A 19,186-nucleotide genomic window follows, 5' to 3' on the forward strand; every position below is an offset into this window, starting at 1 on the left:
CCCTCTAGTTGTCAGACTTCCACTCAGCCAGGCTTCCCGTGGTTCTGGATGATATCCGTTTTGTCTTTTAGTTGTAGTTTTGATGTGCTTATGCAAGACAGTAAGTTCAGGTATTTACCTATGCTGCCATCTTGGTTCCTCTAAATGGAATCTTAAAGTAGGTTTTTTGTATCTGGTTTCTTTCATTTTACATTATGTTTATGAGATTCATACATATTGTTGTGTGTAGTTGTAGCACATTCATTTTCTTTGCTGTATAGTATTCTATTTAATGTATATATCAGGGTTCATCTATTCTATGATTAGCGGACATTCAAGTTATTTTCGTTTTGTGGATGAAGTTACTATGAACATTTTTGCGTATGTCTCTAGGTAGAATTTTTGTTGAGTACCCACCTAAGAGTGGAATTGATAAGTCATGAAGTATGCATATGTTTAATAAATAATGAAATGCCAAACTGTTTGCTGAAATGATTGTACAAAACGTACTGTCCTAGTAGCATGTGAGAGTTCCCTTTACTCTAACATGTTATTGCCAGTCTAGTTAGTTTTAGCTATTATATACTATTACCTTATTTTGGATTTAATTTGCATTTCTCTGATTACTTATGAAATCAAGTGCCTTTTTTGTATGTTTGTTGGCCATTTGTAAATCATTATTTGTGAATGTGATATATCTTCTATATCACTATCTGGAAGCCTTATTTTTCCTTTCACATTTATACCTACAGTTTACCTGGAATTGGTTTGTGCTTATGGTGTAGATCAGGTTTCTTTTTGTCTCTATATGAGTATGCATTTGCCTCAGTACTACCTGTTGAAAAGATCTTACTCTACATTGTCACCTTTGTCTAAAAGCAAGTGTTCATATAGCAATAGTCTTATTCTGGGCCCTCTGTTCTATTCAATTGATCTTTGTATCTACCTTATATCAGTAAGATGCTATTTTAACTATTGTATGCATATTCTTTTAGATTTTCTGCATGCAGTTATATAACAATGAATAATAACAGTTGATTCCTTTCTTTACAGTTCTTGTACTTCTTTTTCTTCCTTTGCAAACCTGTACAGTTCTTTTTTTTTCTTGCCTTACCCAGCTGACTAGGACCTCCAGTATAGTGTTGAATAGAAGTTGTGATGATAGCACCCTTATCTTGTTCCTGATTTCAGAGGGAAATTTCACAACATTTCACCATTGTTTAAAGTCAGTTACTTTTTTTAAATAAACCTTATAGCAGATTAAGCAACCCCCCCTTCAAATCCTAGATTTTTATTTTTATCAGATGTTTTTTTCCTGCAGCTTTTGAGATGATTATATGTTTTTCTCCTTTATTTTGTTAGTATGGTAAATTGCATATGTTGATTTTTCCACTGTTCAACTAACTTTGCAATGCTGTCATACACCCAACCTAATCAGGATGTATTGGCCTTTTTATGTATTACTGAACACAGTGTATTAAATTTTTGTTTAAGGGTTTGTATCTATGATTATAAGTAAGGTTGATTTATTATTTTTCTTTTCTAATAGGAAATTATCAGGTTTTACTAGCCTCGTGAAGGACTCCTTTTTTTTCTTGTCCCAGGAAGATTTTATTTAAGATTGATCATTATTTCTTCTTTACATATTTGTTAGAATTCACCAAAGAAACAGTCTGAACCTTGAGTTTTTATGAAAAGGTTTTTATTTACACATTAATAGTTTAATGCTATTCAGATTTTTAATTTCAGTTTATGACAATGTTTCTGAAACTGAAACTGTTTCAGTTTAAGACAATGTTTTTCTAACACATTGCTTACTTTACATTTTTAAATTTATTGACAAAGTTTTTCATAGTATCTTATGTTATCATTTTAATGTCTATAGGATCTGTAGTATGTCCCACCTTTCCCAACATTGGTTATTTTGCTCCCTCTCTCTTTGTCTCTAATCAGTTTCCCAGGCATTAATCAATTTTATTACTTTTTAAAAGAACCAGCTTTTTAAAAAATTTCTTTTAGCTTTATTGAGGTATAATTGACAAACGAATTATATGTTCTTAAGGTAGGTACCATAACAATTTCATGTTGTTTGTATGTGTATGTGTGTGTGTGTGTGTGTGTGTATATATATATATATATATACACACACATATATATATATAGTAATTATTGCCGCAGTTAAACTAATTCACATATACATCACCTCATATAGTAACCATTTTCTGTGTGTGTGTGTGTGTGTGTGTGTGTGGTGAGAACACTTAAGATTTACCCCCTTAGCAAATTTCAAGTATGCAATACAGAATTTACTATGGCCACCATGCTGTACATAGATCTCCAGAACTTTTTTATCTTGTACAAGTAAAACTTTGTACCCTTTGCCAGTATCTACCCGCTTCCACCTCCCCCAAGGGAGCCATTCTACTCTCTGTTTCTGTAAATTTTTCTAACTTAGATTCCACATATGTGAGATCATGCAGTACTGTCTTTCTGTGTCTGGCTTATTTCACTTAGCATAATGTCCTCCATTATGGTTCATCAATACAGTCACAAATAACAGAATATCTTTCTTTTTTAAGCCTGCATACTATTTCTGTGTGTGTGTGTGTGTGTGTAACACATTTTCTTTATTCATTTATCCATGCATAGATATTTAGGCTGTTTTCATATCTTGGCTATTGTGAAGATGGAGGTGTAGGTATAGCTTCAAAATTCAGATTTTATTTTCTTTGGATGTATACTCAGACGTGGGATTTCTAGGTCATAAGGCAGTTCTATTTTTAATTTTTTTTAGAAACTTCCTATTGTTTTCCATTGTGGCTGCACCGAAATACATTCCTACCAATCGTGTACAATGATTTCCTTTTCGCCACATTCTCGTAAGTTCTTATAATGAACCAGTTTTTTATTTTGTTGATCCTATTATATATATGCTTTCTTTTTATTAATTTCTGATAATATTCCTTGTCATTTCCCATCTGCTACTATTTTTCTAATTTCTTGAAATTAATGTTTAGCTCATTGACTTCTCAACCTTTTTTGGTGTGTTTGTTTTCTGATACATGTGTTTAGGGCTAGAAAATTCTCTCTAAGCAATTAATTTATTCAACTTTTAATAATAGCAATTTCATTATTATTCAGTTCCAAATAGTTTCCATTTGTATTTGTAAAGGATAAGTATTCTCTCTTATTTTGGGATACAGTGTTTCCAAAATACAAATTTAACCTAACAGTTGTTTTGTTCAAGTTTCTTATGTCCTAACTGGCATTTGTCTACTTATTTCATCAGTTATTGAAGTATGTTAAAATCTCCCACAATTATTATGGATTTACTTATTTTTCCTGTACTGTTAATTTTTCTTTCTGTATTTTAAAGCTATATATTAGATATTGTAAGCTTAATATATTTTCCTGATGAATTGAAACTTTGATAGTTACCAAATATCCCTCTTTGTCCATAATAATGATTTTTATCTTAAAGTTTAGCTATACCACCTCTGGTCCTATCCTATAACTTTTACTCTTTCTGTATCCATATATTTTAGGTGTGTTTCTTATAAACAGAATTTAGGTGTATTCTTTTAAGCAGTCTAACCATAAAATCCTAAATCCATTTAGCCCATTTATATTTAATTGGCCAAGAGCACTAGCTTCATTTCCAGACAGACTTGGATTTGAATATTGGCTCTCTCAATGACCAGATATGTTATCTTGAACTTGTCACGTTCATATCTCTAGGTGTGGCTCCTTGTCTATAAAATTGAGATAGTAATGACTACTCCCAGGTGTATTAAAAGTTAATGAGCAAGGATATAGTAAATTTTAAGTGTTATTATGGAAGTAAGAGTAAGTCTGATGTTTGGAAGACAGCCTTCCTGGAAAAGATAATCCATATTAGTAGGAAAAGAAATAAGGTTAAATGGGTAATGGGAAACCAAATCATGGGAACATTGAACTTAGCTGAAGTAAACACTTGATCTGGTAGGAGCTATTATAAGTTCTTGGGCAGGGGATTAGCATGACAAACCTGGAAATACTACTATTTTGGAATGCATTCTCAAGTGGAAGTCAGCCTATCAGGTATACCTGAGAACTTGTTGGCAGTTGTAAAAAGAAGCTGTATCAGCAAAGGATGAAGACCTAAAGAACTCCTCCAAAGGAAGTTAATATTTTGGAGTGTCAGGAAAGCATTGGATTATGATTAGCTGTCTACACCTGTAAAGTTACCTCAAGAAGTAAAGATGTTGAATGTGAAAGTGGCTTAGAAGTGGTTCCATGTTTATTGCAGTATTATTCTATTTCAGGATGTCACAGTCACATTAACGTATATAGGGTAGGAGCAGTTGTTCCTTAAATTTATTAGCCAAATCATTGGAGTAGAGTTAAGAGTATTCTCTTACAGCACTGCTACTAACTCATTATGCAATTTAAAGTTATTTGCTTCTTGGTTACTTCAGATTTTAGGTAGGAATAATTTCTGATAGTCTACCATTCAGATTTATTGTAAAATGATCAGTGTGTAAGTATTTTAGAAATCAAAGTCAAAAGTCACTTTAAAATAATTATTTTCTTTGGGACATATAAAATTAAGATTTAATAATTATCAATTAACACTCTAAAGTAGTAGACTTTCGAAGTTTTAGGTAAACAAACTTTTTGGTATCTAGGATTTCTTTGTAATCTTAAAAGCTGAGACCTCTAAAGAGCTTTTATGATTATGTTCACTTACCTACCTGTCTACCTATACTATACTGTATTTTCTGTAAAAAAAAAAAAAAAGAATGAAATTTCTTTAGTTTTGTAAATCTCTTTAATGTATATTTTGCTTAATAGAAGACAGCTGGATTCTTTTATCTGCTTTTGAATTCAATCTGTGAGATATCACATGCCATATAACTACTGTAAAACTCCACTTTATACTCATGAGAGAATGAGTGAAAAATACAAAGAGTTTCTTAGTCTTATTAAGATAGTTTTGACCTTGATAACCCCTGAAATGTTTTCAAGGACCACAAGGGTTTCCAGACATTTTGAGAACTGCTGCTCTAATGTATTTCTATATATGTCTACTAAAACAACTGCTGAGGAAGCGTTAGATAACTGGGTGCTAAAAGTAGTTACTGCTATTGTCACAAAGAAGTAGTGTGCAATGCTACTAAACAAATTTGTCAAAAATATTTAAGGCATATTATTGTATTTTAATTTATTCTTTCTGAAATGTATATTTTTTAATTTCATATAATCACATTTTGAAAATGATTTCTCATGTCAAAATCAAATTTGCAGCCCAGACAGTGTGACTCAGTGGTTGAGCACTGACCCATAAACCAGGAGTAATGGTTAGATTCCTGGTTGGGGCACATACCTGGGTTGCGGGCTCAATCCCCAAGAGGGGACATGCAGGAGGCAGCCAATCAATGATTCTCTCTCATCACTGATGTTTCTATCTCTCTCTCCTTTACCTTCCTCTCTGAAATCAATAAAAATATATTTGTAAATCAAATTGCCAAATCCAATTCATATATTAACAAATACAATTCTTACAAATGGAGTAAATAAATTTAGTGTCACTTTTGTGACATAACATCATTAAGTTCCCTGTACTTTGTTAAATAAGGCTCATCCCTATGCAACCAATACAAGAGCACCCAAATACATAAAAAAAAAAAACCTTCTGGAAGATATCAAGGGAAGGATTGACAGGAATACAATCATAGTAGGGGACTTTAATACCCCATTGACACCACTGGATAAATCCTCTAAACAAAAAGTCAGCAGGGAAACAGCAATCCTAAATGACTCACTAGATCAGATGGACTTAATTGATGTCTTCAGAACATTTCACCCCAAAACTACAGAATATACATTCTTCTCAAGTGCACACAGGACATTTTCAAAGATAGACCACATATTAGGAAACAGGCAAAGTCTCTTCAATTTCAAGAAGATAGAAATCATATCAAGCATCTTCTCAGATCACAATGGCATAAAATTAGAAGTCAACTACAATACAAATTATGAAAAACATCAAACACTTGGAGGCGAAATAGTATGTTATTAAACAATGATTGGGTTACCAAAGTGATCAAAGAAGAAATAAAATGCATCCTGGAAAAAAAATGACAATGAAAACACAACAATCCAAAATCTATGGGACATAGTGAAAGCCGTCCTGAGAGGGAAGTTCATAGCTCTACAGACCTACCTCAAAAAAAAAAAAAAAAAAAAAAAAGAATAAATGGTAATAAATTATCTAAACCTACAACTCAAAGAGTTAGAAAGAGAGAAACAAGAAAAAGCCCAGAGTAAGCAGAAGGAAGGAAATAATAAAGATGAGAGTGGAAATAAACGACATAGAGACAAAAAAAAAATACAAAAGATCAATAAAACAAAGAGCTATTCTTTGAAAGGATAAACAAGATTGATGAACCTCTAGCCAGGCTCACCAAGAAACAAAGAGAGAGGACCCAAATAAACAAAATCAGAAATGAAAGAAGTGAAGTAACAACCGACCCCACAGACATACAAAGGATTGTAAAAAAACAAACAAACAAAAAAAACACACACTACGAACAACTCTATGCCAACAAACTGGACAACCTTGATGAAATGGACATATTCCTAGAAAAATACAAACTTCCAAAACTCAGGAAGAATAAAATAACCTGAATAGGCTGATAATTACTGATAAAATTAAGACAGTAATAAAAAAAACTTCCAGCAATCAAAAGCCCTGGACTGGACAGCTTCACAGGGGAATTTTACCAAACATTCAAAGAAGAACTAAAACCAATCCTTCTCAGACTATTCCAAAAAAAAATTCAAGAGGAAGGCACACTTCCAAGCTCTTTCTATGAAGCCAGCATCACCCTAATACCAAAACCAGATAAAGACACTACAAAGAAAGAGAATTACAGGCCAATATTCCTGGTGAACATAGGTGCTAAAATCCTTAACAAAATTCTAGCAAATCGGGTCGAGCATTACATTAGAAAGATGATACATCATGACCAAGTGGGATTTATTACAAGAATGCAAAGCTGGTACAATATCCACAAATCAATAAATATGATATATCACATAAGCAAATTGAGAGACAAAAATCACATAATCATCTCAATTGATGCAGAAAACGCATTTGACAAAATTCAACACCCTTTCCTGATAAAAACTCTCAGCAAAGTAGGAATAGAGGGATTATACCTCAACATAATAAAAGTCTTATTTGACAAACCTATAGCCAACATCATACTTAATGGGCAAAAACTAAAACCATTTCTCCTAAGAACAGGGACAAGACAGGGATGCCCACTTTGACCATTCCTGTTTGACATGGTACTGGAAGTGCTAGCCATAGAGATCAGACAAGAAGAAGAAATAAAAGGCATCCAAATTGGAAAAGAAGTAAAACTCATTATTCACAGATAACATGATATTGTACATAGAAAACCCTAAAGATTCCATCAAAAAACTAGACTTAATAAATGAATTCAGTAATGTAGCAGGATACAAAATTAACACCCAGAAATCTATGGCTTTTTTATACACCAATAATGAACAGAAAGAAAAACTTAAAAAAAAATCCCATTTACCATTGCAACAAAAAAATTAAGATAACTAGGAATAAACTTTACCAAGGATGTAAAGGACCTGTACTCAGAAAATTATAGGACATCGAAAAAAGAGATAGAGGAATACATAAACAAATGGAAGAATATTCCATGTTCATGGATTGGTAGAATCAACATCATTAAAATGTCCTTACTACCCAAAGCAACCTATAGATACAATGCACTACCCGTTAAAATATCAATGGCATATTTAAAAGACCTAGAACAAACTCTCTAAAAATTCATGTGGAATTAAAAAAAGACCTCGAATAGCTGCAGCAATCTTGAGAAAAAAGAACAAAGTTGGAGGGATCACAATTCCAGATATCAAGCTATATTACAAAGCCACAGTTCTCAAAACTGCCTGGTACTGGCACAAGAACAGACATATAGACCAATGGAACAGAACAGAGAACCCAGAGATTGACCCAAGACATTATGCTCAATTAATATTTGACAAAGGAGGCAAAAGCATACAATGGAGCCAAGACAGTCTCTTCAATAAATGGTGTTAGGAAAATTGGACAGATACATGCAAAAAAAAAAAATGAAAGTAGACCACCAACTTACATCATACACAAAAATAAACTCAAAATGGATAAAGGACTTAAACGTAAGATGGGAAACCATAAAAATCTTAGAAGAATCCATAGGCAGCAAAATAGCAGACATATGTCTTAACAATGTCGTTTCCAATACAGCTCCTAGGACAATGGAAACTAAAGAGAAATAAACAAATGGGACTACATCAAAATAAAACATTTCTGCACAGCAAAAGAAACCATCAACAAAACAACAAGAAAGCCCACTGCATGGGAGAACATATTTGCCAATGTTATCTCTGATAAGGGTTTAATCTCCAAAATTTATAGGGAACTCATACAACTTAACAAAAGGAAGATAAACAAATCCAATCAAAAAATGGGCAAAGGACCTAAATAGACACTTTTCAAAAGAGGACATACAGAAGGCCAAGAGACATGAAAACATGCTCAAAGTCACTAATCATCCAACAGGTGCAAATCAAAACAACAATGAGGTACCATCTCACACCTGTCAGAATGGCTGTCAACAACAAACGACAAGTGGTGGCGAGGATGCAGAGAAAAAGGAACCCTCTTGCACTGCTGGTGGGAATGCAGACTGGTGCAGCCACTGTGAAAAACAGTATGGCATTTCCTCAAAAAATTAAAAATGGAACTTCTGTTTGACCCAGTAATTCCACTTCTAGGAATATATCTCAAGAAAACAGAAACACCAATCAGAAAGAATATATGCACCCCTATGCTCATAGCAGCACAATTTACAATAGCTAAGATTTGGAAACAGCCTAAGTGCCCATCAACAGATGAGTGGATTAGAAAACGGTGGTACATCTACACAATGGAATACTATGCTGCTGTAAAAAAAAGAAGGAATTCTTACCATTTGCAACAGCATAGATGGAACTGGAGAGTATTATGCTACATGAAATAAGCTAGTCAGAAAAAGATAAATATCATATGATCTCACTCATTTGTGGAATATAATGAACAACAAACTGATGAACAAAAACAGAACCAGAGTCATAGAAGCATCAAATAGACTGTCCAACCTATGAGGGAAGGTGGGGGAGGTGAAGGGGTAAGAGATCAACCAAAGGACTTGTATGCATGCATTTGAGCATAACCAATGGACACAGGTAGTAGGGGGGGTGAGGGTATGTGCTGGGGGGTGGGAGTGGCTGGGGAGAGGTCAATGGGAGAAAAAGGAGACTCATGTAATACTTTAAACAATAAAAAATTTAAATTTAATAAATAAATAATGAAAATAAATAAATCCAGCTCATTCCATTTTAGGCTTACAAAGATATGTTTATCATTGCGTTTAGATCAGTGGTAAATAATTAACAAGATTTCCTGGGGCCAATTGAAAGCTACTTTGAATCAGATGTTTAAAATGACCTATTAACCACCCATGCAGTGTTTCCACTGTACCTCTCAATTTGCTACTTAAAGGAGCAATATCTAATTTTTGAAATTTGCTTTTTAAAATTTTGACATATTAACTAACTATATATTTTTTATAATTTTTTCCCTGTATTGATTTTTAGAGAGAGAGGAAGAAAGAGGGAGAAATAGAGACATCAATGAGAGAGAAACATCATCTATGTTGTGGAGATCCAGCTGCAAACCAGGTATGTGCCCCAACCTGGGATCGAACCAGTGACCTCTTGGTTCATGGGTCGACGCTCAACCACTTAGTCACATCAGCTGGGCTAAATGACTATATTTTCTTTTTTTAAAAAATATTTCTTTATTGATTTCAGAGAGGAAGGGAGAGGGAGAGAGAGATAGAAGCATCAGTGATGAGAGAGAATTATTGATAGGCTGCCTCCTGCACACCCCCCACTGGGGATCAAGCCCGTAACCCAGGCATGTGCCCCTGGCCAGAATCAAACCTGAGACCCTTCAGTCTGCAGGCCGACACTCTATCCACTGAGCAAAACCAGCTGGGGCAAATGACTATATTTTCAAGCAAAGTTAAATAGTAGCTTCTTCATGCTCTTCTTTTTTATTAAATTCTTTATTGTTGGAAGTACTATGTATGTACCGTTCCCCCCCACCCCCATTGTCCTCTCCCAGCCTGCCTCCACCCCGCCCCAGCCCAGACCTTCACCCCTCTTTATGCTCTTCTTACTTTTTTTCTTATCTTTTAACACTTCCTCCCCCCTTTTCTTTTTTTTTCTTTCTGTCTTTTAGATCTATCTTTTTTCTTTTCTGTGTTTCTGCTTGGATCAATATAATGCAGGGCTAGAGAAGTGAGCAATGGAGGTATTCATGGACAGTAAAATAAACAATAAAATTGGTCCATGAGCCAATAGACAAAGTCATAGGAGGACAACTAAGGCTAATGCCAGAAGATCCCCCAGGAGAAGCCAAAGTGGGAAACACCCCAAAATAGAGCCCTGTGTAGAATCACTGATAAGCCAGACTGCAGTGCAGGAATGTGAGGAGAGTCATAGGAGGCCAACTAATGCTGCTAATTTCTTGTCTTTTTGAAATATGCTTTTTAAAGATATTGTCTGACCCTCTAAATATAGTCCTCAGAATATATCCTTGATCCAGCCTATTCTAAGCTTTGTGTGCAAAATAACGGGGTGTGTAAAAGTGTTAGGTAATTTTTCATTTCTGTTTTGAAGGCATTCAAATATCAGGGACTGTGAGCACATTCGTTTCTTATTTCTTAAAATAATGCCAAAGTTACTGGTTTAAAGGTAATATTCTTATTTGCTTACATGTGGTGGGGTTGGAGGGGACAGAGTTGAAATAAATTCACATTACTAAAACTTAATTATGTCAGTTCTAACACTCTATTTTTATGATAAGCATATGACCCATAAGCAGATTTAAACCCATCCATTTAATCATAGTTCAGGTTTGAAGAAGAAGTTGCCTGTGTAGAGTAGGGTCATAGGATGAGCCCCAGGAGAGCAGGCAGGAGGCTGGTAGAGGGATGGACATCAAGGGATCTCTACAGGGAAACCGTGCACCAGCTGGAAAAACATGACACCAGATGTAATAATAATGAGGGACTGGTCTGGGCCCCACACCAGCCAGGGGTTTCGCAAAGGAGAAGTGAAGATATGTACTTGAATGAGCACTTTCTATGCTAGTTCTTGGTGGTACTTATAAAGCACCAGGGGTTAGGAAAATCAGACTTCAGTGGCTACCCACTGACCTGCCCTTTTGTACCTTAGTACAAGTACATTTGTAGGCATGGGAAGCACCACCCCAAGTTCGAACCATAATTTTCTAAAGGCTACTCCATCATTGCGGGAGTTAGTTTGTTATAACCAACCTACAGATCTTCCAGCTACCCAACAGATCTTAAAATGTCAGGAAAAACATTGCAGAAACTGAGAATTCAGGATGTGAAGACATAAAATTACCATAAAAATGTGTGAAAAATCAATTTTAGCTTATAAAAAATCATTGAATACAGGTTAATGACCCGTTACGCAACTTGCCTAAAATAAATACATATTTCAGCTACATCCCATTTTCCTTAGAACCAGTTGGTGAGAACAGTAGGTAAGCTCCTGCTTCCCAGCTTTGAAAAAAGATTGTTAATACTTTGTCTTATGGGAGAATATGATGTTTTGTATTTACATCCAAATAATCCAATATAGGTGGCAATCAGGTAAGCAGCGAAAAGACTGGAGAATAAATCAAACTAAATTGGCCATGTTAAAGCTGTATGATAGCTACATGGGGATTCATATACTCTCTAATTTTACGTTACAAATTTTCCATCATAAAAAGTTTTAAAATTATATTTAAAATTTTTGCCGAAACCGGTTTGGCTCAGTGGATAGAGCGTCGGCCTGCGGACTGAAGGGTTCCAGGTTCGATTCCGGTCAAGGGCATGTGCCTGGGTTGCGGGCACATTCCCGGTGTGGGATGTGCAGGAGGCGGCTGGTCGATGTTTCTCTCTCATCGATGTTTCTGACTCTCTATCTCTCTCCCTTCCTCTCTGTAAAAAATCAATAAAATATATTTTTTTAAAAAAAATTTTAACTTTGCCTTTTTATCACTATTTCAAAACTATCAGTGCATACTCTAAAAAATCTATAAAGGACAGAAAAGTATAAAGAAGGAAAAAAAATCTTAGTATGCATGACCTTTCCCTACACTTAAACATAAATGCAAATTTATCAGTGATCCTACCAGTCTCAACTAGTTCTTAACTTTAATGCCACAATTTCTCCAGTATCAACTGAAATTGATATTTCCCCACATTTATGAAAGTGAGGGATGATAAAAACAGCTATAAAACACATTGTGCTACTTAACCATCCAGCCGTTGTTATAATTGCAAGATCAGGTTAACCAATGTGAGTAAATAGATACCTTAGTTAATGTGTTTATCCTCCATAATATGAATTAACTCTGTCAGGGAACCAAGACATCATCAGTTCAGTTGTTGCCTGCAGTAGCCTTGCAAAGCACTTTGGAAAAAGCCCTGGTGAGCAATTAACTGCCACCTGCAGAAACAGCGAAAGAGGTCACTTCTTCAACCTAACGTAAAGAAAGCATTTCACATTTTAATACAGTTACGGTGTGTTGGTTATCTATTGCTGGCTAACAAATCACCCCAAAATTTAGTAGCTTAAGACAACAAACATTTATTATCTCATATGATTTCTGAGGGTCAAGACCCAGGAATGGCTTAGATAGGTGGTTCTGGTTCAGGATCTCTTTCGAAGATGTAATCTCAAGGCTTAACTGAAGCTGAAGAATCCTTTTCCAAGTTCATTTACAAGATTGTTAGCCAATCTCCATTCCCTACCGCAAAGGTCTGACCATGGGCTGCCTGAGTGTCCTCATGGCATGGCAGTTGGTTTCCCACAGAGAAAAGTGAACAAACAGAGTAAAAGAGAAAGACGAAGAGAGCGGGCATATGGGAGAGGGCCCAATATAGAAGCCATGGTCATTTAAAATCTAATCTTGGAAGCAACATACCATCATTTCTGCCTTACTCTGTTGGTCATGCAGACCAAACCTAGAACATCATGGGAGGAGAACACAAGGATGTGAATACCAGGAGGCAGAGATCACTGGGTACCATTTTGGAGGCTGGCTACTACATGTAGAATAGAAAAGAGAAATCTCTTAAATATTAGTGATAAGATACATGAAAATGGATTTGCAAGGATTGTCTTTAAGTGAAGTTGGACCCCAATCCATCTGGGATGATTTTGTTATTAAAGAAGTAGCCAAATAATAACTTCCAATCATTTACAACTTTCAAAATACCTTACCACTTTAAATCTTTGTGTATAAAAGTGGGTACCCCATCAAGCACTTAAGCCAAGGGATTACTGAGTTTATTCAGAGCTGAAATGAACAATAGCAATTGCTGCTAAATTCTGTTTCATCCCTACCCTTCCCAAGTGAGGTCATGTGTGCCTCTGCCAAAGCTCAGTTCCTGGTTTCTTGTCCCATTCCTGGTGGACTTCAATCTTACACAAATGCTATAGTCTGGCTTTTTTTGTTGATTTATAATTTTAACCATCCCACCCAAAGCATCATGGTAAAAGAGAAAGAAAATACAGCATATGGTTTTTGCCTTCAACAAACTTAAAACCTTTATAAACTGATAGTCCCTAGCTATGCCTAGATCTCAGTTTATACATACCAAAATAAAAGTTATGCTACAGTCGCTTTCTCTGTATTCATCACTAATTGAATACGTGTGTATTGATTTTTAGCACTGGTAGTTTAAAAAAATATTTTAGGGTTTCCTACCAAACTTTCAGAATGTAAATCATCATTGCAGATAACTCACCAATAACATAATATGTGGTTAAACTGTTGAAATAATAGATAAGTTCCACAGTCCACAGAGAATCATATTTTTTTCAACTATGATGTTCATTAGAGTATAATAAGATATGTGGTCTATTGGCAAATAGATATCTTCTCATTAAAAATAGACAAACACACTCAAAAGTAGCTCTAAAATCAGTAAACTACAAAATAGAGTATAATTATTTAAGTATAGTAGAAGGGAAGGAGAAAGATGAGTGACATTTTTTCACTTTCATAATAGCTATCATGAAAGAAATAGGCTTTATAATAATTTTACTCATTGGTAAAACAGATAATCATTTTTAAAATTGGTTGAATAATAAATTAACTCTCCTTAATGGAAAGACTTTGATGCATATGACCATTCATTCTGAGTCTAATAGTCACTATTTTTTTAATAGTCACTATTAATCATTATCTCCTCCCAACCCAACAGTACTCTCAATATCCTACAATTCTGAAGTACAGATTCCTTTTTGAGTCCTCTCTTGATGTTATCAGAACATGTGGATTTAAATTGTTGTCAGGTATTTTCTTCTTGTCAAGATAATTCATTGGTATCTCTTCAAAGGAGATTTTTTTTGGTACCACTCTAAAGAATAAAATACCTATAATATCTCATCCCCAAAATTAAAATAATGTATTTGTTAGTCTTTAACAGTGAGCTCATTCTGGTTCATTCTCTATGAGTTATTATGTTTATACAGCTAAATTATGTGGGTTTCTTTTTAGGTTCACTTTGGCAGACATTTTTCCCAGGAAAAGATTGTTGTTGATCATAGCAGCAGGTCTAATTCCTTTCTCATGTGTTTATTTTTTAAGAACTCCCACAGACTGGCTTGACCTTAACCATGGATAGAAGTTTATTCTGTATGATTTGTGTGTGTATGTGTGAAGTAGGGGATAACAAAGGTTGTATAGAAAATAAATCTTGTTTTATACAAACATGTAAGAGAAGCCTCAAATATTCAAAAAAGAATAACTGATTAATATATAATTCTTTCCTAAGAACAAGTTTTGATAGTCCAGGAATAGAGATACCACAAGAATACCAGGCACCTAAAAGGGGGTTAGTAGAGATGGAGAGGTCAGGCAGAACATACCTACATCCAAGATCAGTCATTTGTCCTTCTATCCAAGATCTGCTAAGGGCAGACCTGCCCCCCAATGACTCCCATAGGAATTAAAATGAATACATGCATATGTTATTAAAGAAACTAACTTCACAATTACCCTTGTATTTTAGGAAATTGTCCCTGATACCTAGACAAGATTTGAGGATGAATTACCTAAGAGTAACATAAAAGATGGTTGTCATTTTATAGCAACAAGATGAGAGACAGATAAATAAGAAATGAGATGTAATCTAAAATGGATCTAAATGTTAACAGAAAAGCATTCTCCAGTTATACATATTAAAGGGGGGAGAGAGGAAAATATCACACAGGGAAGGAAAAGTGATCACAATTAACCATGTAAAGATAATTTTCTGGGGTTTTTTTTTAATGGTTTCTGGGTAGTGGTTGTTTTATTCCCAAATTTTATAAAATAATTTAGTTAGGTACAACAGTTGGTTTTGATTTGAAGTAGAATAGAAAGTTAAACTCTTTGGGTAAGGGATAGAAATGGCTGTTGCATATTTTTAATTGCTGAATATATTTAGCATGGTATATATCTCAGTAGTGGAAGGGAAGAAAAACCTCCTGCTCTTTTTTTTTTTTTTTTTAATCCTTACCCACGGATATTTTTCCATTGATTTTTAGAGACTGTGGAAAAGAGAGGGAAAGACAGAAATATCGATGTGAGAGAAACACATTGATTGGTTGCCTCCTGCATGAGCCCTAACCAGGGCCCAGGGTGGGGAGGAGCCTGCAACAGAAGACGAGCCCTTGCCTGGAATCGAACCCAAGACCCGTAGGTCCACTGGCCAATGCTCGATCCACTGAGCCAAACCAGCCAGGGCGCTCCTGTTCTTAATAGAAATAACTTAAAAGCTGTGAGTTAGGAGCCCGGGGTTGAGGTTTTGGTGCTACCACCTAAAAATGTATGATCTTAAATAAAACTTTTGTTCTCATTCTTCATTCCTTAACTTTTTTCACCTTATTTACTGTTTGGTTTAAGATCCTAATTTCTTTTCACCTTTTGGGATATTGTTAGGGTCAAATGAAATAATTTGTATAAAAGTACTGTTCAAGTACATGTTGTCATTTGTCATTCTATTTTATACCTTGGGAGATAAACAAAATGTCCTAAAAATAGAAAAGGGCTAAATGTAATGCCTAATCCTGATAAGAATGGAAAGGACAACCCAATTTAGTTTAATTTTGACATACATAAAAATACCAAAATAAATCAATAACATGTATTAGTCTTTTAAAGTACCCATTCCTGGCTCAGATAGCAATTAATATGGCTTCTTGAAGAGAAATGACACTAATTAAGTTCATTTTATGACATAATAACAGGCTATTCACATAAGGGGAAAATAACATATAAGTCTGCTTCAGCCATAATTCAAATGCTCATAGATATTTAATATGATTGGAGAAAAATTAATAAAACTTTACATTCTGTTTCACTTTCCCTTTCTCAGCCTCATGGCTAATAATTGCTTTTTTATTTAGGCAAATCTTTTGACTTTACCCTTAAGCTAGAATGTTGGGGTATCTAGAGTGATAAATGGGAAATTAAATTTTTTTAAGTTGAAGATTCAATAAAATTGTACACATACACACACACACACACGCACACGCACACACACACAAAATAACAAGTGTAATAACTGTTTACATTAAGAGTCGGGATCTTTGCATTCCACCTTAGAACTGGCTAAGTGACTCTAGTTTGATAGTTGTCCTGGTGCTCTATCAAGAGTTGACCCAAACCCAAATAGCAATTCCTTACTTTCCGGAGACCTGTGGAGTGTTCTGCACTTCTCTTTTGAGGAAGAGAAAAGAGAATGTGGTTTGCAAGAATATGCCACTTGGGAAATTTAGCTAGTTCAAGGTTTCCCAATGTAAATTCTGTAGGATTTCAGAGAAACAGGGCATGTTTCTCTTGTTCTGCTGTCATAAATCTGGGAAACACTGCTGTAATTCTGCCTCCTTGTAAAGTCCCATTACCTGTTAGCTTACTAAAGGTTCCAAAAATTCTTTGTAACATTGTGTAATACAGTGTGTTTTCCCAGCACTTATTTATAGCCCTTTGGGATGTGGTGGCTTAAATTATAAGGGCCTACAGAGCAAGTGCTCAGATATAAGTAACTAATGCCAGCCTCAAAAGGACAGTGGTCATTGGTGAATCATCTGTGAATGGTGGCTCAAAGTGGTCAGTCTGAAGTTTAAATTATTAATACCTTGGATGAAGGTCCAGGGGACCTGTTCTTAACATTTGAACATGACACTTAAACTAAATCTACATAATAAAAACTTTTTCTCTTAGCTATAAGGTAAATTCAGCCAATTAGGCAGAATTGAACCTTTTAAACCAGCGGTTCTCAACCTGTGGGTCGCGACCCCTTTGGCGGTCGAACGACCCTTTCACAGGGGTCGCCTAAGACCATCCTGCATATCAGATATTTACATTACGATTCATAACAGTAGCAACATTACAGTTATGAAGTAGTAACAAAAATAATTTTATGGTTGGGTCACAACATGAGGAACTGTTATTTAAAGGGCCAGAAGGTTGAGAACCACTGTATAAACAGACCTAGAAAGCTTATTGCACACATAAACACTCACATGTACACATGTAATTCAGTATTTCTAAACATGGAAGCCATAATCTAAATGAGTGACTGAAGTTTGTGAGTTTGCTAATGCCTTGGGTGAAAGAATAAGAATCCAAGATAATATTGAACATTCAACAAATGGTAGAGTAGAAAAAGCAAGGAGTTAGTGGTTGTTTTTTAAATTTCTAAAATGTTTGTTGTTGAAAGTATTACATGTGTCCCCATTTTCCCCCAATTAACCCCTTCTATCCCACCCTGGCCCCTCTCCCCAGGCCTTCATCACCCTATTGTCTGTGTTCATGGGTTATGCATATATGCATACAAGTTCTTTGGTTGATCTTTTCCCACCCACCCCTCCCACCCTGCCTTCCCTCTGAGATTCAACTGTCTGTTGAGTTAGCACTTCTTAGGATGAGGGACAGATTTAGGAGAATGTTGTGAAAAGGCAAGGAAGAAATTTAATAATATCTCAGCTTATGGAAAGAATCATCATGCTTCCAGATATATTCCTATCGTCTTATTTGAGAGGATCATGCTTGCTGTGATAGGAATATTGTATGTGGTGGAGTATGAAAAGATTAGCAGCTCAGTCTTTGTCTTTGATATTTAACTAGAATTGGCAACAGCATTATAGACAGAATGGGATTCAGAAGTGGAAAAGTGTCATGTTTGTTTAAAATGGACAGATGATCTCCTACCCTAAATTTCATGAATAATCTTCATAACCTCTTTCACCTTTTTTTACCCATAAAAAAAAAAGAATCATCTTTGTGCATGTATCCGTTTTTCTAGAAAGTAACCATCTAAAACTTCATCTTTGGCCTGTTCTGAATGGGTGTAAGCATCCTGGGGGTGTTCAACTAATGATGATAAAGAAGATTAGATGGAGAATACAAAGTCAGACTAAAAATTAACAAGGTTCTATTCCGTATTCTTTTTTTTAAATAAGTCTTTATAGTTCAGATTATTACAGTTGTTCCTCTTTTTTCTCCCCATAACTCCCCTCCACCCGGTTCTCACCCCACCCCATGCCCTTACCTCCCCCATTGTCCTCGTCCATAGGTGTTCAATTTTTGTCCAGTCTCTTCCTGCAGCCCCCAACACCCTCTTCCCCCCGAGAATTGTCAGTCCACTCCCTTTCTATGATCCTGATTCTATTATATTCACCAGTTTATTCTGTTCATCATATTTTTTATTCACTTGATTTTTAGATTCACTTGTTGATAGATGTGTATTTGTTGTCACTTTGTTGTTCATAATTTTCATCTTTACGTTTTTCTTCTTCTTCCTCTTCTTAAAGAATACCCTTCAACATTTCATATAATACTGGTTTTGTGGTGATGAACTCCTTTAGCTTGTTCTTATCTGTGAAGCTCTTTATCTGACCTTCAATTCCAAACGATAGCTTTGCTGGATAAAGTAATCTTGGTTGTAGGTTCTTGCTATTCATCACTTTGACTATTTCTTGCCACTCCCTACTGGCCTGCATAGTTTCTGTTGAGAAATCAGCT

General features: G+C 35.2%; 1 protein-coding gene across 2 annotated transcripts in view; it reads left to right on the forward strand.

The window, feature by feature from the left end:
• The window catches only part of NFE2L2 (NFE2 like bZIP transcription factor 2), a 157,572-nt gene that overhangs the window by 5,267 nt on the left and 133,119 nt on the right, over positions 1-19,186 (forward strand). The window contains exon 2 of one of the 2 annotated variants that reach the window (XM_081095866.1): positions 9,682-9,765. The exons of the other annotated variant lie outside the window; for it this stretch is intronic. The gene's annotated coding sequence lies outside the window, so the exon portion shown is untranslated. The remainder of the gene's footprint in view (positions 1-9,681; positions 9,766-19,186) is intronic. 2 annotated transcript variants of the gene reach the window in all.

The sequence above is a fragment of the Myotis nattereri genome (genome assembly GCF_964212035.1).
Source record: "Myotis nattereri genome assembly, chromosome: 7".
Taxonomy (NCBI): Eukaryota; Metazoa; Chordata; class Mammalia; order Chiroptera; family Vespertilionidae; genus Myotis; species Myotis nattereri.